General features: G+C 38.4%; 1 long non-coding RNA gene across 1 annotated transcript; it reads right to left on the bottom strand.

Annotated features, from left to right (window-relative positions):
* Window positions 1-6,706: 6,706 nt before the first annotated feature.
* On the bottom strand, window positions 6,707-17,603 carry LOC110204516 (uncharacterized). Its single transcript, XR_002323327.2, has 3 exons — window positions 17,526-17,603; window positions 13,740-13,926; window positions 6,707-6,825 (listed from the first exon to the last, which is right to left on the bottom strand). It is a non-coding gene; the product is annotated as an uncharacterized LOC110204516 (long non-coding RNA).
* Between the last annotated feature and the right edge of the window lie 4,479 nt (window positions 17,604-22,082).

Below are 22,082 nucleotides of genomic sequence, written 5' to 3' on the forward strand. Positions count from 1 at the left end.
CCATTTTACAACAAATGGAATAAAACAGGCAGTCCTTCGGGGTAAATGCAAATTGTCAACAATTATAAGAAAAAAAGGGCTCAAAATCATTAAAAATTAGAGAATACAAATGAAACATTTCTGAGGTTCTACCTCATGCCCAGTAGATTGACCAAGATGACTAAAATATAAAATGAAAATTGTTAAAGAGGTTATATAGGACAGACATGAAGGTACCATTGCTTAAGCTGTGAGTTGGTTCAGCCATTCTAAAAAGAAATTTGGGATTATACTAAAAAATCACTAAGTAGCACATACTTATGACCCATCAATATCAGTTCTAGACATGTATTCCCAAAGAGATCAAAGACAGAAGGAAGAGTCTCATATGTACAAAAATAATTATAGCAACGCTTTTCATTGTAACAAAGAAATGGAAACTAGGGAAAGGGGGTGGGAAAGAGAGAAATATTCAACAATTAAGGAAGAAATGAGTGAATTGCACTATATGAATTAATGAAATATTCTGTTGTCGTAATAGATGACAAAAGGAACAGATTCAGAGAAACCTAGGAAGATTTTTATGAACTGGTATAGAATGAAGTACATCTTTGTATGTACTTTGTATATAGAAATATTCATATAAAATAGGATAGCAGAAGGTTCAGATTAAAAATAGACAGGAAGAAATTTTGGAACTCTTGCTAAGGACCCTGGCATTCATAGTTCCAGAGGACTAAAGACCTGTAGAGAGTTGGTCTAGACTAGACTCTCTAGAGTTGGACTGCAGTCTCTGCCACAGGAGAGGAATTTTTAATTACTAGCTTGGAGAGTTTCCTCACCCTGTGCCATAGAAATTCTACCTTTAGTTTCTATCCCTCCCAGGGATATTAAGCAGAAAGGATTCCTATGCAAAGAAATATGATGACAGGGGTGGAGGGGAAGATTTTTAAGTGGGTCTAGACTCCACCAGGCCATTTAAGTATCTTTAGGCATACAGGACAGCAGTGACCAACCTAATCATTGGTGAATATTTCCCTTGATAAGATTCCAGAGGATTTAGTAAATTACCTTTTTACCTTTCTCTCTCTCTTTCTATTTAAAAGTGTTGTAAAAGTTTACTGTTTTTTTTAACAGGTTATTTACTATTTTCAAGAATACATTAAAGATAGCTATCTGTAGATAAGGATATATATGATTGCTATTAATTGCCTGTGTTTAGCTGAATCCCACAAGTGCAAATAGGGAAGTATTTGGGGACAAGCATCAGTGGTTAGTTTAAATATGGAATAATTATATTAGGTTTCCCTGTCATCAGAGAAGGATAGATCCAGTGTTCAGCCAATCTAGTAGTAAAATTGGATGTGATCTAGGGGCTCCAAGCAGTGATGATTTATATTAATAATCAAAATCCTTGAACTCACTAAAATAGCAGAGAAAGGACCCACTTGGACCTGCAGGCCATTGAGCTTAGATTAAAACTATGTGCATATTTCTTATCGTAGCTAAGTCCCTCTAAACATGCTCTGGGCAAAAATCTTCAGCCTCCAACTCAGAGAAAATTAGGGTAGATCAGAGAGTGACTTTTCCTTCTGTCTTTGATCTCTTTGGGAGTACATGTCTAGAACTGATATTGTTGGGTCGATTAGTATGTGCTACTTCTTCAGGGAAAGACTGAGTTGATCCAGTGGGAGAACAAAGGCATGGTCCAGGAAGATCTAGCTCCACTCCTCTGTTTCTCTTGGAGGGGAGGAATAAAAAAGGAATAAATACCCAGACTTATGATGTTTCTGCAAAACAACAACTGCTCTGTGTGTGTGTGTGTGTGTGTGTGTGTGTGTGTGTATGTGTGTACTGATATTTTTCAGGTTCATAATGAGAGAAGACACAAGACCTTCAGGAAAATAGGCACTTTGACAGACCATTGGTGAGCTGTGAATTGGTCTTACCATTCTGGAAATTAATATATTTTTAAATTTTTTATTTATTTCATTTTAAATTTGTGGAATAAAACAAGCGTTTCCATAACAGTATAATAAAAAAAGAAAAGGTGATTGCACATGAAACTGCGAATCTATTATGTACAACTTCTTATTCCTTTTAAATGTGTAATATAGTAATGTAAATTTCTTTTCTCTCCAGCTCCCCAACCTAGAGATCACTACCATTACACATGAATATGTATATATGTGTAAATTTATTCTATATATACTTCTGTTATTAATTCTTTCTCTGCATGCTAATAGCATTTATTGCATTATAATTTGAAAGGACACTTTTAATATTTCTGCTTTCACTATAAAATTTTTATGTCCCAATATGTGGTCAATCATTGTAAAGATACCATGAAGTGCTGAGAAAAAAGGTTTATCTCTTTCTCTTTTCATTCAAGTCCTTTAAAATATCTATCATATCTGGTTTACCTACATTTTTTTCACTTCCTTGACTTTTTCTCATTTATTTCTGGGTTAGATTATCAGTTCTGAGAGGGAAAAGTTAAAATCTCCCACCATTATAATACTACTACCTATTTCCATGTGTAATTCGTTTAACTTTTCTATTAAAAACTTGGATGTTACAGCATTTGATGCATATAGGTTCGGTACTGATATTGCTTTATTATTCATAGTACCTTTTATCAAAATGTAGCTACCCTGTTTATGTCTTTTAATTGAATCTATTTTAGCAATAACTTTTTTCTGAGATCATGATTGCATCTGCTGAAAAATACTAAATTCTACTATAACCTATTTTCACACTGTGTGTATCTCTCATACTTAAATGTGTTTCATGTAAACAACATATTTGATTTTGCCTTTTAATCTATTCTGCTGTCTGTTTACATTTTATGGGTTGGTGAATTCATCCCATTCACATGCAAAGTTATAATTACTATTTGGGAATGTCCCTGTTATTTTATCTTCTCCTCTTACCCTTCTATTCTTCATTCTACTCACTCCTCTGAGTCTCTCTCTTATCCTCTCCCCCCCATACACTGTTTTCCCCCCAAGACTTTCAAATCTTAATCTCCACACCCTTCTAAAATTTCTTCCCCAACTCTGCTTCTACAAATCCAGAAGACTTTTCCATCCCATAAGATGTAAATAGTTTGCTCTTCAACCAAGATCTGAAGAGAGTAAGTAAGATTCCAACATTACCAGTCCTCCACCTCCATCTGCTTCTTCTTGTATCAGTTCTTTTTTCATGTCCCATTATTGAGATAACTGTTCCTTTTTATCTTTTCCTGCCCAATTCTGTTTTGGGAATCATCCCATCACAGACAACTCAGATCCAACATTTATGTCAAACTACCCTAGTAATGATGACACTTTTAAGAATACTAATAGCATTTTCATATATAAGATGTAAACAGTTTGACCTCAATAAGTCCCTTATAATTACTTTTAATATTTTTCTTATCTTTCTTCTGGATCTTTTGTATCAAATTTACATTGAGTTCTAGTCTTTTTGTCACAAATACCTGAAAGTCTTTCAGTTAGTCCAATATATATTTTTTGGATATATTATCCAAATGCATAGTATAGCATATAGAGACACAGTATACTTATACTCAACTTTGCTGGACAAGTAATTCTTGCTCACAACCCCAGCACTTTTGCTCTTTCAAGTATAATATTTCAAAACCTATGGTCTTTTCATGGAAAAGCTGCTACATCTTGTGATATCTTGATTGTATCTCTACAATGTCTAAATTGTTTTTTTTCCCCTTATTGCTTGTAATATGATCTCCTTAATCTGGAAATATTGAAATTTGACTATGAAATTCTTGTAAGTTTTCCATCCAGGCTCTCTTTTAGGTGGTGAACAGTAGATCATTTTCTATTTCTACTTTTTAATTAGAGTAGGAGGGTGAAATATGTAGTAGTAAAGATAGTAATAGTGGTAGTAGTACTAGTAGTAGAAGTACTACTAGTAGTAGCTATTGTTGTTGTAATAATAATAATTTCTGGTAAAATTTATACAATACTTACAATGTGCCAGACACTGTACTAAATGCTTAACAGTTATCAGCTCCTTTGATCCTGTCACTATAGCCTTGGGAGATAGGTGCTATGATTATCCCCATTTTATACATAAAGGAACTGAAGTAAACAGAGGTGAAATGACTTTCCCAGGATCACATAGCCAATAAATGTCTAAGGCTGGATTTTAACTCAGGTCTTTGTAATTCCAGGTCCAAGACCCTGTCCAAGGTACCACCTCACTGCCATCACATTGTGATCAGTTAAGCTGTCATCGTAGTAAGACACACGTATGTGTTGAAGTATGTGACATGAGACTTTTAAGGGCAGAAAATGGCTCCTAAGCAATTGGTGGTGGATAATTACACACAAGTATAGGATAGAGGCCCTACTAAAAAGAATCTTAAGATTTGGTGAGGAACACAAGAGGATCAATAAACATGTCGGAAAGAACACACAACGTAAGATGCATATGTGTAATTCAGGCTTAGATTGAATTATACAGACTATAAGAACTAAAGAGATCACAGGGATATGGCACCTAAATTGTGATTAGAAGGGTGGGTGAGATTTCTGTCAGTGGATGTTGAGGGCCGATCTTAAGAGTCTGATAAGGGTTTAAGATCCAAGGCAGAGTTTGACCTCTGCTCAGGCTTTCATCCCAAAGGGCTCAGGGGATTAAGTGGTACGGCTCCCCAAATTCCTTCCTGATAAAGAGGTCTCTGAGACATCCCTTCTCTCTCTTTGAACCTTAGGTTTACATATTTACTCCTCTATGCAGGTGGCGCCTAGGTGCCTGGGAAAACCTTGGAATCTACAGCCCAATCTAGGAACCCTGATAAGGAGGAAATTCATTATTGTTACATCCTCAGCAGATATTCTGGGGAGTATCTCACGGGGAGGACTCTTTGAAGTTAGGCTAGATTTTCCCTATATATTCTGTGCCCTCAGATGAATAAACAGAGTCAGTAATTCTACTCCACCTGGCCCATGTCATAAGTTATTTCACGCCTCTCCGTTCAGTGTACAATCTGGTTGTGGGCAACAAGAGGAGTTGAAGTGAAGAAAAAAGAAGAAATATTCCTGCAACAGGGAATTTCTAAGGAAGGTTGAGGAAAATTAAATTGTGATTTTGGCAAAAGTCAAAGGGAGTATTAGATTATGCTAGAAGAGTATATTGGACTGAAATCATAGAGGGCTTTCATTGGCAGGCAATGGAATGAATACATCTTGTCATAGAATGTGAGGAGACTCTAGAGCAGTTGGAACTAGGGCTAGTCCTTCACATGTTTTAGAAAGCGAGAAAGCAGAGCTCATACAAGGGGGTACTTTGATTAATCCACTGGCAACTGAGGTGTTGTTGATATCTTTTGAGTCAATGGGAGATTTCAAGGTAAAATTTTGTAAGATGTAGTAAAAAACAGAAATAATTCCATCCAAGCCAGACTCTCACCAGCACATATCCATTTTCCTGAAAGAGACAAATATAAGGATTTGATATTTTAAACTTCTAAGCCATCTAGGCCACTTCTTTGGACTGTCAGGTAGCCCACTAACACTCAGTGGCATTAGGTGAAGAACTGTGTGCATTCCTTTCCTCTCTGGTCCTTGACTCCTTTGAAGAGCCAAGACAGAGAGGAAAAAGCCCTCCTGTATGCTCTCCCAATCAATCTCCCCTGAGCCAGAGCAAGTTCTGGATTTATATTCAGAGGAAAGGAGTCATTGTCTTAGGGAGAAACAATCCCTCATTTACAGTCTCAAGGAATAACTTTGTGGCTACCCACAGTGACTGCAATGAGGAAAGGTGACAGAAGAATGATCAAAGCTCTTTTGGAACCATCTATCACCATTTTGGACAGAAAACACCTCTGGAGTCTACCCCACAGCTTCATGGCCATCCAGCCACTTGTCTTAACTACTCACTTCTAGCTCTAACCCAAGTATTGTAACCAATTGAGCAGGGCATTGGAGACCACAATGTCAAGGATAGTTAGCTGCCTGCAACATTCTTGTCTGCCACTGCCAGAATGGACATCACCACCATTACCTAATAACCAGTAGGTTCCCCCAAGACTTGAAGGTGAAAGGACAGACCATCAGTTATAATTCTGTACCAATAGATCCTCATTAAAATATACATAGCTTGGGAAGGGGGTTCCATGCTCATGTGTCCTAGTCAAGAGTCACATTTCTATAAAATCATAAACTCTAAGATTAGACCTTCAGTGACCTTAGCCATAATGGTACCTGAGTAGTAGGCCTTAAGATAACCCAATCCCATTCCTTGGCTTGATAAAATACAAGATTATACCATGCTAACACAAAAGCCTGGAAGATTTATCTGAGAAGTAGCTCTGGTTGACAGTGCCTGGAGGATGGTTATTAATGTGGGGGGGGGGGTTGCTGTCACTCTGGTGCAGAACAGAGTGGCCACTATCTCAGTTCTGCCTCTTTTTTGGAACAGCTACTCTGAAACTCACTGATTTGTTGATGAACCTAGGCCTAAGGAGAATTAGAAGAATGATTTACTGTGTCTCCACCCTACTCCTGGTTATAGAAATTGGAAGGACCATAATGGTCAGCTAGACCAACCCAGTTTTTGGGCATGTAAGGTAACTGAAGCCAGAGAAATGAAATAATTTGACCAAGGTCACAAAAGTAATAAGGTCCTCTGAGTTATCATTCCATCTTTAATGTACATATTTAGATGAATGTCTTACCTGTTGAAAAAGGCATGAAAATAGTCGCTCTTCTTAAAGTTGCCACTTTCATCCAGGAAGTGACCTGGGTCAAACTGGTCTGGATTAGGGAACTCTTCATCATCATACAGAATAGAAGACAGCAATGGCATGATGGTGGTTCCCTGAAAAAAAGAGATACAAATAAATAATTAGAAATAAGAACCAAAGAATGTTGGAGCTGAAAGAGAATTTAGAACTATCACCTAGTCAAAACCCCTGATTTTAAGTATGGAAAGAGCCATCTTTTTAAATACCTCTTCTGATAGTAAGTTAGAAAGTCTACAATACTATTACGAGAGATGAAACTGAACTTTGACACTTGAGGAGTAGAATCAATAGTGATGAGTAAACAACAAAGGAGGCAGATTTCAGATTAAAAAAAGTTAATAAAAAGCTTTCAATCATTAGATCTATCAAAAGAGGAAAGAGCTGCTTGGGTGGACAATAAGCACACCAATCATGGATAAGACCAAGCAGATTCCAGATGATCTGAAGAGACAGAAATTAATTGTGACCTATGTCAGGATGTTGAAGAATAACATAATGTCACACAGACAAATAAGGCAAGAGCTGATAAACAAGTTGGGAGCTCTTCTTGAAGATGAAGAAACAAGATGTTCTGAGGAAGAAGCACTTGTTTGTAGTCTAAAGAATGGTAAAGGAAGTTCACAGGTGTTATCTGGCAAGACATCCAGGAAGAAGAAAAGAAGAACAGTTGGTGACTCCCTGTAGAAGGATACTGAACCAATTGTTTGCTGACAATAACTAGAATGGATAGTTCTGGGCAGCGAGGTAGCACAGTGGAAAGAGCACAAGCCTGGAGTCAGGAGGACCTGAGTTCAAATACAGACTCAGACACATAACACTTACTAGCTGTGTGACCCTGGGCAAGTCACTTAACCTCATTGCTTCACACACACAACACACACACACATACACACACACACACACACACACATGCACAAAAATAGACAGTGTTGCCATATTCCAGGAGCATATGTCCAAGAGATAGTGGAGAACCTTACAAAACAAAGGATACAACTACTACCCACATCTGGTGATTCACATGAGCAAAAATTGATACTACCATAAATCTGGGAAGCATTTCAAAGGTTTTGACATTAAGGGAAAAAAACCTAAAGACTTTAGGAGCACAGGTGGTATTCATTATGGTTGTAATTGGAAACAAAAGATTCAGAAAGTTAATGCAGATTTCAGAAGTGGACATCTTGTAAGAAGGTGTTTAAAAATGGATTTGGATTTCTGGACCACATCTTAGTAAAAATATAGACATGATGAACTCCTGACCAGGAGTGGAATGATGCATCTAGCAAAGGCTGGAACGGTGATGATTTTGATTTATTACAAATATAGTCAAAAGGCTTTTTTAATGCTTAAAGTGCTGTTAAAAAAGGTGGATTGGGATTTTAAGACAAGGAAGCAAATTTGACCTCAAAGGCATAAATAGGGCTTGGTATGATGAGATGCTTAAGAATACTGAAGTCCTGGAAAGACTATAACTTATTTAAAAGAAAGCAGATAGGAAAAAGAGAGTGGGGTAGTATATATTAGAAGAAACACTCGTGTGAGTTTATTTAGGGAGCAGAGGAAAGAAGAATGATGAGAAGCATCTAGGTAAAGAGAAATGGAGACAACATCAGAACTGGCATTGTCATTACAATATGCTACAGAATATTTGGATAGAAAAAAGTTTACAAGGAATACAGAAAACAAATTATAAGCTCTGGAGGTTAGACATGATATAGCAGTGATAGAAGACTTCAATTATCCTTTCGGATCCTAGAGTTTCACTTCCATCAAAAACAGAGCAGTTTGTAATTCCATGATTTTCTTAATGATAATTTCATCCTGCAATTATAGTGGAACCAGTTCTCACCATCTGAGAGGAACTTGGATAACAAAGATGTGAATAGAGATCTGCAGATCCCTCTGTGGCACAACATTCTTCCTCTGGAGGGATCATGCTGTGTTTCAGGATACGCAATCACACTTTACACACTTTCGGCACACTTATGGATGGTAATAAGGGGAATTTTTGGAAAGTGACCGTCCATCTTAGAGTTTATACAGGATCAACTAAGTGGCCCAATGGGAGAGTACAATACTTGGAGTCAGAAGGAACTGATCAGGCCTCAAACACTCACTAGCTATGTGACCCTGGCCAAATCACTTACCCTGTCTAGACTCAGTTTCCTTATTTGTAAAATGAGAATGATAACAGCACCTACATTTCAGCATTGTTATCAGGATGAAAAGGATAATATTTGTAAATTGTTTCACAAGCCTTAATGGTAGCTATTATTATTATCACAAAGAAAGAGAAGAGTTAAGTTTTCAACACAAAGAAAAAGAATTCTGGTGATGGAAGAAAAAGGAACATTCTCTAAAGATACCAATGTGGATAAGGTAGCCAGGTAGTGCAGCGAGGAGCCTGTTAGACCTGAAGTCAGGAAAGCCTTCATACAAATCCTGATTCATACATTTATTTATTGCGTGACCCTAGGTGAATCAGGGGTCTCTTTAAGACTTAGTTTCCTCACTTGTAAAATGGGGATAACAATAGCAACTATTCCCACAGAGTTGTTTTAAAGAATAAATGAGATCATCTATGTAAAGCAAATCTCAAAGTACTTTATAAACAATAGTTATTATTATTATAGGGAATTCACCAATTAACTTAGATTTTTTGAGGGTAAGGAAGAATAAAAGAAGCATGTCACAGTTCCATAGTGACAGAAGTGATAAGGACTAAATGCACAGAGGCTGATGCTGCAAACAGAGCACTACAAGAAGAGATTTTTTGGGGGTGGAGCCAAGATGGCAGAGTGAAAGCAGTGACTTGCTTAAGCTCTTCCCCAAACCCCTCAAATACTCATAAGAAATGGCTCTAAACAAATTCTGAAGAAGCAGAACCCACGAAAAGACAGAGTGAAGCAAATTTCTAGCCCAAGACAACCTGGAAGATTGATCAGAAAGGTGTATCACGCCAGGCTGGGAATGCAGCTCAGCTTGGGTGCTCAGGCTGCAGGGAACCTGGAGCAGGCCTCAGAGGAGTGAATCACAGGCAGCTGTAGAGGTTTCCAGACTCCTCAATCAACTAATGCCAAAGACAACTTAGAAGGTCAGCGGGAAAAGTCTGTTTCTCTTGATGCTGAGAAAGGAAGGCGGGTTCTCAGCTCCATTCCCCAAGAGCCTGGCCCTGGGGGGCCATGCAGCTGGTTCCCGAGCTTCTGGCTCACAGACTGAGGGGGAATCCAGTGGCTGATCAGAGAAGGATCGCAGGGATCTCTTTGCCAGTGTTAAGGCAGGAATCTCTTGCTTTGCCTGTGTTTGGATCTGGGTCACAGTTCTAGGAGGCGGTGCTGGGGGGGAGGAATGCTGACATGGTGGAGTTTGTACTGGCTGTGGAAAGGATTGCCTCTTCACTGTCACATGACAGAAAGGAATACTTGTGGTCACAGGCTAGGAAAGGAGTAAACACCTCAGCCATTATCATACCACCTTGGAAGAACTGAAAATTTGCAGGTCCCTAAAAGAATCTATGAAAACAGCTGTACAAACCTGAAGCTTGGGACAGTACATTCTCCACATTTGAAGCAGACTCTTAGCTTAACAAAGAGTTTCAAACTCAAGTAATTGGCCAGGATCATGAGCAAGCAGTGAAAAAAGAGTCACACTATATTACCTTACTTTGGTGAAAAAGAAGACCAAAATATACAACCAGAAGAAGACAACAATGTCAAAGCTCCCATCCAAAGCTTCCAGGAAAAATATGATGCAGTCTCAGGCCTTGGAAGAGCTCAAATGGGATTTTGAGAAGCAGTAAGGGACGTAGAGGAAAAACTGGGAAGAGAAATGAGAGTGATTGAAGAAAATCATGAAAAACAAGTCAGCAGCGTGCTAAAGGAGACCCAAAAAAATACTGAAGAAATTAACACCTTAAAAAATAGCCTAACCTAAATGGCAAAAGAGGTACAAAAAGCCAATGAGGAGAAAAACACCCTAAAAAGAAAAGTTGGCCAAATGGAAACAGAAATCCAAATGCTCAATGAAGAAAATATTTCCTTAAAATTAGGATAGAGGAATTAGAAGCTAGTGACTTTATAAGAAATGAAGACACTGTCAAACAAATGCAAAAGAATGAAAAATTAGAAAACAATGTGAAATATCACATTGGAAAACAATGGGCCTGGAAAATAGATCCAGGAGAGAGAATTTGAAAAGTATTAGACTATCTGGAAGCTTTGATCAAAAAAAGAGCCTAGACATCATCTTTCAAGAAATTATCAAGGAAAACTGCCCTGATATATTACAACCTAGAGGGCAAAATAAAAATTGAAAGAATCTACCGATTCCTTCCTGAAAGAGATCCTCAAAGGAAAACTCCTAGGAATATTATAGCCAAATGCCAGAGTTCCCAGGTCAAGGAGAAATATTACAAGCTGCCAGAAGGAAACAATTCAAATACTGTGGAAACACAATCAGGATAACACAAGATTTAGCAGCTTCTACATTAAAGGACCCAGGGCATGGAATGTAATATTCCGGAGGGCAAAGGACATAGAATTACAACCAAGAATCACCTACCCTGCAAAACTGAGTATAATCCTTCAGGGGAAAAAATGGTCTTCGGTGAAATAGAGGACTTTCAAGCATTCTTGTTGAAAAGACCAGAGCTGAATAGAAAATTTGACTTTCAAATACAAGACTCAAGTGGAAGATAAAGAGGTAAACAGGAAAGAGAAATCATAAGAGACTTATGAAGATTGACCTGTTTGCATTCCTGCATGGAAAGATGATATTTATAACTCACGAGACCTTTGTCAGTATTAGGGTAGTTGAAGGAAAAAAAATTAGATATGATAGATAGATAGATAGGTAGACAGACAGACAGAGAGATAATCAGAAAGAAGGCACAGGGTGAGTTGAAGATTAAGGGTCATATCTGGAGAATAAAATTAAGGGATGAGGGAGATTATACTTGGAGAAGAAGAAAGGGTGAGGTAGAATGGGGTGAATTATCTCACAAAAAAAAACCCAGAAGAGTCTCTTACAGTGGAGGGAAATGGGGGAAGATGAGAGGGAATGAGTGAATCTTATTCTCACAGGATTTGGCTTAAGGAGGGAATACATACACATTCAATTGGGTATGGAAATTTGTCTTACCCTGCAAGAAAATAGGGGAGAAGGGACAAGAGAGTAAGGGGATGATAGAGAGGAGGGCAGATTGGAAAAGGGTATAATGAGAAGAAAATACTTCTAAGGAGGAACAGGATAAGAAGAAAGAATAGAATAAATGGGAGGGCAGAATAGGATTAAGGGAAATAGAGTTAGTTTTTCACAACACGTCTACTATGGAAGTGTTTTGCATAACTGCACATGTACAACCTTTTTTAGTTGCTTGCCTTCTCAGTGAGGGTGGGTGGGGATGGAGGAAGAGAAAATTTGAAACTTAAAATTTTAAAAACATATGTTTAAAAAAATGTTTTCAGAAACTACCAGGAAGTAAGAAATATAGGAAATGGGGTACAGATGTCTATCCTGTTCTACAAGAAAATAGAAGGGAAGGGTATAAGAGAGTGGGAAGAGAAAGAAAAGAGGACAGAGTAGGGGAAGGGATATTCAGAATGCATACCATCTTGGGGTGGGGGAAGGTTGAGACGGGGTGAAAATTTGGAACTCAAAAACTTGTGGAAATGAATATTGAAAACTACAAATAAATAAATTTATGTTAAAAAAAAAAAGGGAAGAGATTTTTTAAAACTATGTTGTGAAAAAGAGGAGGATTAAAGAAAGAATAAACCCAAAACCCAGAGGCTTAAAGGACAAGGATAACAAGTGACAAGAAAAGATGCATAACTTCTCAATTTTTCTTTTGCTTCTGTTTTTTTTTCTGACCAAGGGAATGATCTTTGAACTGAAAAGGGTGGAATAAATAAATAGATAGAGGTAACACGGATAGAATACCCCAAGGAAGTAAGGAGAAAATTAGGGAGCATCTAGACACCTTACCAAGAAAATAAAGTGAAAAAAGCACACTTCAATCTGCACTCAGAGTCTAGAAGATATTTCTAAAGAGATCATTAATCTAGCAAAGGAAGTAATGAGGCAATGATTTGAGAAAAGGAGGTAGTGATCACAAGGATCTGCAGTGGAATCATCATTATTTCATTTTTTGAGAATATTAATAAACTGGTAGATCAGGAGAATGACATACATAGACTTTTCTTAGATTTTAGCAAAGCATTTGATAAAGATTTTCGTGCTCTTCCTCTGAAAGTGATGGAAATATACAGGTTAGACTATCACACCACTAGGTGGATTGAAAACTGATGACTGACCATATACTAAGGGCAATTATTGAAGGTTCAAAGACAGCTTGGAAGTAGTACTGTGGTCTCCTCAGCTCACAAATGAGGATTGTATTCCTTCTGTGAATCATATCTTAGGAGGACGCTGAAGAGCTGGAGGTACTCAAGGGAGGGCAACCAGGATGGTAAGAATAACAAGTCCATGCCACGTGAGGATGGGTTGAAGGAAACAGGGATATTTAGACAAGAGAACAGGAGACATAACAGAACAGGAGACATAGTAGCTGATTCCAAGTGTTTCATGGAGTTTTACTAGAAAGAGAGAGGAACTTTGTTCTGTTTTTTCTGGGAGTCAAAACCAAGAGCAATAGATTAAAGTTACAAAATTGTCAACTTAGGCTTAATACAAGATAAAACAAATTCTCTGTCCAAGATTAGAATAGAATTTCTCAGCAACAAAGTGGTTCCACCTCATTGAAAATCTTTAAGCAAAGATTAGATGACCACGAGGTGAGCATACAGTAGATGGAATCCTTTTTCACATTGGGAATGGACACTATGACCACTGAAATACTTTCAAATTCTGAAATTCTGGGACTACTTCTCAGGGATGTGGGTGGGCCTGAGGTTCCTTCTAACTCCAAGATTCTAGATTTGAATGAGACAGTATAAAATCTTGTGTTATATTGAGAAACTCTTCTGACCCTGGGGATAAGATATTGTCTAAATTGAACATCTTCTGACACCACATGGGGCAGGCTGGTGGGAATGAGGTCAATGTATCGCTGTGTCTCATGTATCACAGCATTGCTGTAAGGCATGTTGTTTCTGTCCTCATGCAGGGACTTCGATTTCAGCCAATCACAGAATCAATTTCTTCATGAAGTTTTCCTGTCACAATGCAAATGAAAAATTTATCTTAAAAGTAGAGATAAAAGCTGCCTTTGCTCATATTTTCTCTGATTTTTCACTGAGTTACATTGATAAATAATACACTTGACTGATATTTCAATAGATAGAGAGAGATGAAAATTCCATTTTAGACACTTTTTAAAAAAATATAAATTTATTTATTTTTAGTTTTCAATATTCACTTCAACAAGTTTATGAGTTTCAAATTTTGCCTCATCTCACCCTCCCCCCACCCCAAGATGGCATGTATTCTGAATACCCTTCCTCTAGTGCGTTCCTTTCTTCTATTCTTAACCCCTTCTCTTATCCACTTCCCCTTCTATTTTCCTGTAGGGCAGGATAGACTTCTATACCTCATGTCCTGTATTTCTTATTTCCCAGTAGCATGTGAAAACATTTTTTTAACATGCTTTTAATACTTTAGGTTTCAAACTTTCCTCTTCCTCCCTCCCCACCCACCCTCATTGAAAAGGTAAACAACTCAATATAGGTTATATATGAGCAGTTATGCAAAACACTTCCATAGCAGACATGTTGTGTAAAACTAACTCTATTTCCTTTAATCCTATCCTGTCCTCCCATTTATTCTATTCTTTCTTTTGACCCTGTCCTCCTCAGAAGTATTTCCTTCTGATTACCCCTTTCCCAATCTGCCCTCCTCTCTATCATCCCCTGCTCTCTTGTCCCTTCTCCCCTTTTTACTGCAGGGTAAGTCAGATTTCCACACCCAATTGAATGTTATTCCCTCCTTAAGCCTAAGCCTATGAGAATGATTCACTCATTCCCTCTCACCTTCCCCTGTTACCCTCCACTGTAAGAGACTTTTCTGTTTTTTTTTAGATAATTTACCCCATTCTACCTCTCCCTTTCTTCTTCTGAGTATCATCCTCTCTCATCCCTTAATTTTATTCTCCAGATATGACCCTTTAATCTTCAACTCACCCTGTGCCCTCTATCTATCTATCTATATATACATACACATATATTTTTTTCCTTCAACTACCCTAATACTGATAAAGGTCTCATGAGTTTAAATATCATCTTTCCATGCAGGAATGCAAACAGTTCAATCTTAATAACTCTCTTATGATTTCTCTTTCCTGTTTACCTCTTCATGTTCCAGTAGAGTTCGTATTTGAAAGTCAAATTTTCTATTCAGCTCTGGTCTTTTCAGCAGGAATGCTTCAAAGTCCTCTATTTCACTGAATGACCATTTTTCCCCTGAAGGATTATACTCTGTTTTGCTGGGTAGGTGATTCTTGGCTGTAATCCTATCACCTTTACCCTCCAGAATATTATATTCTATGCCCTGTGGTCCTTTAATGTAGAAGCTGCTAAGTCTTGTGTTATCCTGACTGTGTTTCCACAGTACTTGAATTGTTTCATTCTGGCAGCTTGTAATATTTTCTCCTCGACCTGGGAACTCTGAATTTGGCTATAATATATCTAAGAGTTTTCCTTTGGGGATCTCTTTCAGGAGAAGAATCGGTGGATTCTTTCAATTTCTATTTTGCCCTGTGGTTCTAATATATCATGGCAGTTTACCTCAATAATTTCTTGAAAGATGATGTCTAGGCTGTTTTTTTGATCATGGCTTCAGATAGTCCAATAAGTTTTAAATTCTCTCTCCTGAATCTATTTACCATGTCAGTTGTTTTTCCAATAAGATATTTCACATTGTTTTCTAATTTTTCATTCTTTTGCATTTGTTTTACAGTGTCTTGATTTCTCATAAAGTCACTAGCTTCCAATTGCTCTATCCTAATTTTTAAGGAAGTATTTTCTTCATTGAGCAGTTGGACTTCCTTTTCCATTTGGCCAATTTTTCTTTTTAGGGTTTTTCTCCTCATTGGCTTTTTGTACCTCTTTTGCCATTTGGATTAGGCTATTTTTTAAGGTGTTATTTTCTTCAGTATTTTTTTGGGCCTCCTTTAGCAAATTGTTGACTTGTTTTTCATGATTTTCTTCAATCACTCTCATTTCTCTTCCCAGTTTTTCCTCTACGTCCCTCACTAGCTTCTCAAAATCCCATTTGAGCTCTTCCAAGGCCTGAGACTGTTCATATTTTTCCTGGAGGCTTTGGATGTGGGAGCTTTGACATTGTTGTCTTCTTCTGGTTGTATATTTTGATCTTCTTTTTCACCAAAGTAAGATAATACAGTCTGACTCTTTTTGCTCTGTGTGCTTATGATCCTGGCCAATTATTTGAGTTTAAACTCTTTGTTAAGGTAAGAGTCTGCCTGCAATGTGGAGAATCTACTGTCCCAAGCTTCAGGTGTTTGTACTGCTGTTTTCAGAGATACTTCTAGGGACCTGCAAATTTTCAGTTCTTCCAAGGCGGTATGATAAGGGTGCGGTGTTTACTGCTTTCCTAGCCTGTGACCAAAAGTATTCCTTTCTATCCTGTAACTGTGAGGAGGGCTCCTGTTCCCAGCCACAAGTTCCTCTATGCCAGCGTTCCTCTTCACCCCAGCACTGTCACCTAGAACGTGATCCAGATCCATACATGGGTAAAGCAAGAGATTTCTGCCTCAGCATTGGCAAAGAGATCCCTGCAATGCCTCTCTGATCAGCCACTAGATTCCCCCTCAGTCTGTCATCTAGAAGCTCAGGAAGCTGATGCCCTCCCCCATGGCCATGCTCTTGGGAATGGAGCTGAAACCCTGCTTTCCTCTCTGAGCACCACAGAAACAGACTTTTCCCACTGACGTTCTAAGTTGTCCCTGGCAACTGAGGATTGAGCAGTCTGGAAACCACCACAGCTGCCCACAATTCAGTCCTCTGAGACCTGCTCCTGGTTTTCTGTGGCCTGCGCCCCAGGCCACACTGCACTGCACTCCCATCCTGGGGTGATACACCTTTCTGATCAATCATGTAGGTTGTCTTGGGCTGGAAATTTGTTTCACTCCATCTTTTTGTGTGTTCTGGTGCCTCAGAATTTGTTTAGAGACATTTTTTATGAGTATTTGGAGGGTTTGGGGGAGAGCTTAAGCAAGTCACTGCTTTCACTCTGCCATCTTGGCTCCACCCCTCCAGTTTAGTCTCTTAAACTAGCTGAGCATCACTTAAGGCACCTATGTCCCATGCCCATAAGAAAAGGTCAGGTGTCCTTAAATAAATGAAGCCAAGTACACTTGATGTAGGAAATGAGGAGGGTTCTCATCTGGACCTGTTCTACAACTTAATATGACCAACCATATGCCCAAGGTATTTCCCTCTGCAGCTGTAGAGTGACAGGAATCCAGAGGCACCAGCTCCTTCTGTGGTCAAGTAGCATCAAGAAGCTATCAGGAACCAGTGCCTTCAATCATTCAGTTCTTCCCACTTCTAGCACTGGGCTCCAGTCTCTATTCACTTCACTATCTGTGTGGCTACCTCTAATAATAACTCACAATTATATACCACTTCACTAAGCAAGGTGGAAGTAGTGGTGGAGAAGGAGGAATAAGTAAACTTGAACATGTAATGACTTAAATACATTAAAATGGCAATAAAAAAGTTTCCAAGGAAAGTCTCAAAAGGACCAGGAACCCCTCTCATGTGGATTAAATTGTATGTGTTATTATCCTTTATCCCACCTTCTATCTCAGGGTATTTGAGGAGAAGCAGGAGTCCATATCTCAGGGTGGTGCTGGTTGTCTCTGTTCCTGCAGCAATAGTCACTTATAGTGTGGACCAAGTTTTCAATGGTAAATTCAGATTGTGGTTGTTGCTTTTCCTAAGAATGATTTGGTATGATTAATGGAAAAGTAAGAGAGGCAGCAGGGCAAATGGAAAGCATAAGGATTTGGAAGCAGAGGACCTTGGTTTAAATCTAAGTTCTGATATTTTTTTTTAATGTTGGGGGGAGGCAAACTGGGTTCAATGACTTGGCCATGGTCACACAACTAGTTAAGTGTCTGCGGCCAGATTTGAACTCAGATGCTCTTAACTTCAGGGCCAGTGCTCTATCCACTGTGCCACCTAGTTGCCCCCAACACACCACCAGCTCTATCATTGACCTTAGACAAGTCATTTAACCATTTTATGTTTCAGTTTCCTCATCTGTAAATGAGGGAGCTGGATTCAATTACCTCCAAGATCCATTTCAGTTCTAAATCTATGACCCTGTAAATAAATTAAATTGAGCAACACAATCCAAAGCAGAACAAGTAGCTAGCAATTATGAAAGCATTTTGGCCCTTGCATCTCACATATGAGAGAGAGACAGAGAGAAGAAAGATACGTGGAGGATGGGGGATATATACAGACAGACAGACAGACAGAAAGAGACTAGACCTGCAATATCATGGCACAGGTTACTTCCAGGTAAAAAAAAAATCTGTCTGCCAATGCAAGTCTGCACTTTCTCTGAAAAACTTAAAGTTTCTAGAGAGTTGCCAGCCCTAGGGCACTATAGTGTCAAGTGATTTGCCCAGGATCACATAGACTTTTTGTGTCAGAGGGTCTTAAACTCAGTTTTGCCTGGCTCTGAGGGCAGCTCTTTATGTGCTACAACAGGAGGGTCAAACTCAGCTCTCAGGCCTCAAGCCACCAACAAAACGTGTGTGGCTGAAACCACATTAAAATGTAATTGGGAAATGTTTAGTAAAATAAATACAGATATAATACTACATAGAGAATGTTAATTTCTGCATTTTCTAGTTAATATGAGGCCTACCAGGATCCATTTCTATTCATGTTTGACACATACTGTATGATACTAACTTGCAAGATATCTGTGCTTACATATTATATATCATTCATATCTGTGGGTATACACAAGCAGCTAGGTGGTGCACTGGGTTGAGTTTAAATCTGGCTAACTGCCTGTGTGATCCTGGACAAATCACTTAACCTTGGTTACCTCAGTTTCCTCATCTATAAAATGAGCTAGAAATGGAAAACCACTCCAGTATCTTTGCCAAGAACACCCAAATGGAGTCATGAAGTGCTGGACTGAACTGAAATGACTAAGCAACAAATGCACAATGACTGCATGTAAGCTCTTGTTTTTCTTGTGGATTAAATTCTGTTATTCTACGTTTACTGAGATGAACAGGATTTATTAGTTTAGCAAATAAGGAGGAAAAAAATTATCAACTTCCATATATATAACAATTAATGCAAAAAGGATCCATGTATTTTCCCATTTTATCCTCATCAAAATACTGTGATACAGTTAGTGCATTATTATTGTCATTTTACTAATGAGGAAATTGAGGTGGTAAATGCTTTGCCCTTGACAATGAGATGTTGATATGAGGAAAACTCACAACTGAGACCAGAAATTGAATATATAACAAATAACCAATGGACTAAAGATAAGAAAAGTAAAAACACAGGAAAAAGCAGGCAGGTGCTAGGGCATAATTCAAGTTGAAGTCAACTAAGGTCTATGCTCACTGTGAGTGTGGTGGTGGGGAAAGGATATGGAATTCTGAAGATTCTCACACATGAAACACAAGAGACTACTGTACATATTAGTTCTAAAAATCTCTTGCTCTGGTCTACATATTTGCCCTCTCCCACATTCCTCATCTACCAGTGGAGTAGGAATCTGTGGGAGAATATACCCTTATGTGCATAGGTTGATGAAGGAAGGATTTTCCTGGTCAGTTATGTTGACACATTGCTAAATTAAATGTTTCTGAATTAATGTGTTTTTTGGTTCATGTGGTAAGAAAACCATAAGTCATGACCTCAGAGCACATTTATTGCTTAAGTAGGTCATTGATCCATTTCAGCATTCCATCAGCATATCTTTTACCTTCTCCATGTTTCTCTGGTACTTTCTGGGTTTCATTTACTCCATATGAATTACATTAGCATATTGTTTTATTCTAGTTTTGCTTCTAATTCGGTGGATTTTTTTTTCTTTATGCAACTTTTCAATGATTTTTCTTTCTTTTTGTTTTGCTCTTTGTTGTTTATGGAATGGTGGAAAGTGAGAGCCTCTTACTCCACTATCTTGACTGTAAAACCCACCAACCTCCCCCTAGTACTTACCACAGCAGCCCCTCCATTCCAATTAGGCTGCTCAGATTAAAGTTCCCTATTCCACTGTCTTTGTAGAGTCTTGAAATGTCCTGCCCAGTCCTCACTGTTAAGCTCTGGGACCTCCTTCAAAACCCAGACTAAAACCTAACTCTTCCAGAAGGAAGTCTTATGTTAACCCAGTCCAAATATTATCTTTCTTGCTAATTTCAAATTCCTTCATCACTTAAATCCTCAATTTTAATCTATTTTGGCTTTCCTTACACATTCCTGATAATTATTCTTGTCCTTACATGGGCTTTCTCCTGTCTGTTGGGTTAGAAATTCATCAGGGCTAGGACCCTGTCTTCTCATTCTTCTCATATAGTGTTCTGGCCATATTATGATTAAAATATGATTATTTACTGCTCTATGTTTGTGAATGTGAATGTCAGCCTCTAAGACACAAGCCATTTCACCTACAAAAGTGAGATTCAGACCTGCTGCTGACACTCTACCTGCTCCATTTTCATCAGGAAACAATCAATAAAGTCCCGAGGATTGCTGGGATCCAGTGTTCTTTGGTGTTCCTTCACTTCTTCCAAAATAAATTCAAGTATTGATTGCATATTTTTAATTGCTTTGTGATGAGATCCAGGGAGATAATGCACTAGAGATGGAAAAGAATTGTAGACCTAAAAAAAGAATTTGTATCATACTTTATTAGAAAAAGAAAATAATTTTCTACTTAGCACTTGGATCATGTTGAGAATACGGCTGAGTAAGGGTGGGACAAGTGCCCTTTGGAAAATAGTGACTTTTCTCATCATTCCTAGAAATGCCCTAAAAATTAGCATCTGTTCCTTGGTTGCCTGAAACTCTTTGGCTTTCACTCTCAATTCTTACTTCCAACGGAAAAGTTCTCATCCTTTCTCATTTTAAGGTCTTCTAAGAGCTCAGCCTCCACCTTCCATTGGGACAGCTAACTCATCTTCTAACCTGATCCAAATTGGGTGCACAAGGGAAAAGTCAGCTTGTCTCTAGTAACATGAATTTAACATTCAGTCCTGTGACCAGTGGGTGAACTACTCCAGGGAGGGGCCTTATAATGTCTGTCAAATCAGACCACATAGGGTGACCTTTTCTGTCTTTAGTCCTTGTCAATAAAGAAGAAAATGGGAACCCATTTCCAACATGGCACTATTGTACCTCCCAATGGAATGAATGATGAATTCTAGCCTAGCTGCTTGTAGTAGTTTCTTTGAAGTAATTTAAAAAAATATTCTGAGCTCAAAGAGAGACACTGGTCTCACCTTCATCCATGGGGAACTTATGATCTTGACATTTTCATTCAAAAGCTTCATTAAATATAGAAATTTCTGGTCTTTATATTCAAAACATTTCTGGAAAATGATAGAGCAGATTACATTGCAAGGAGCAACTCAAGGATGAATGTGGGGTCACATGGTAATCCTAAAGGAGAAAGAGAGAAAGAAAGACTTTAATACTGCCATTGTGATAGAAAGGAAGATTTGCCTGCCTTTAGGTAGGACCTGACTGTCCCTTCTAGTTTACATTCTAGCTTGGACAGCAAGGTTGAAAATAAACCACCCTTTATGAAGCATCTGATTTCATCCACATGAGAATCCTAAGTGCAAATAGGATAATTTCCATTTTATAGGTGAGGTTGCTGAGGCTCAAGAAAATCAGTGATTTATGTGCCACAGCTAGGAAGGATGAAGATGTGGAATGCAACCCAAATTCTCTCCTGTCCCCAAGTAACTGTTCTTCTTACCATGCACCATCCCTTCCCATTTCTAAATCCATATTCATCACCTCACTATAACCAACTTTTACTTTCAGACTTATTCATGTCTATTTTTAAATTATATTTCATTTCATTTCAATCACTTTCCCAGAATGAGGGTTGCAGGCACTGGTCTGGAAGCCTTGCTATTCCAAATGCTCTTAGGTTCAGGGTTCTGGGTTGTCAAAGGATTGATAATGTCAAGGTGGTGATTCTAGGTTTCCTTGACTGGCCTCTTGTCTCTCCCTTAGGGTGCCTCACTGTTTTAGCAAGGCTGGCCCATCTGCCTTATGAATAGCAATTGGCTGGCAGCTGGTGGCAATGGACAGTCCCTTTTCCACAGGAGTTGCTTCCTCAGATGAGAGCTATCAGG

Source organism: Phascolarctos cinereus, unplaced genomic scaffold (genome assembly GCF_003287225.1).
Source record: "Phascolarctos cinereus isolate Bilbo 61053 unplaced genomic scaffold, phaCin_HiC Scaffold_529;HRSCAF=1154, whole genome shotgun sequence".
In the NCBI taxonomy this organism is placed as follows: domain Eukaryota; kingdom Metazoa; phylum Chordata; class Mammalia; order Diprotodontia; family Phascolarctidae; genus Phascolarctos; species Phascolarctos cinereus.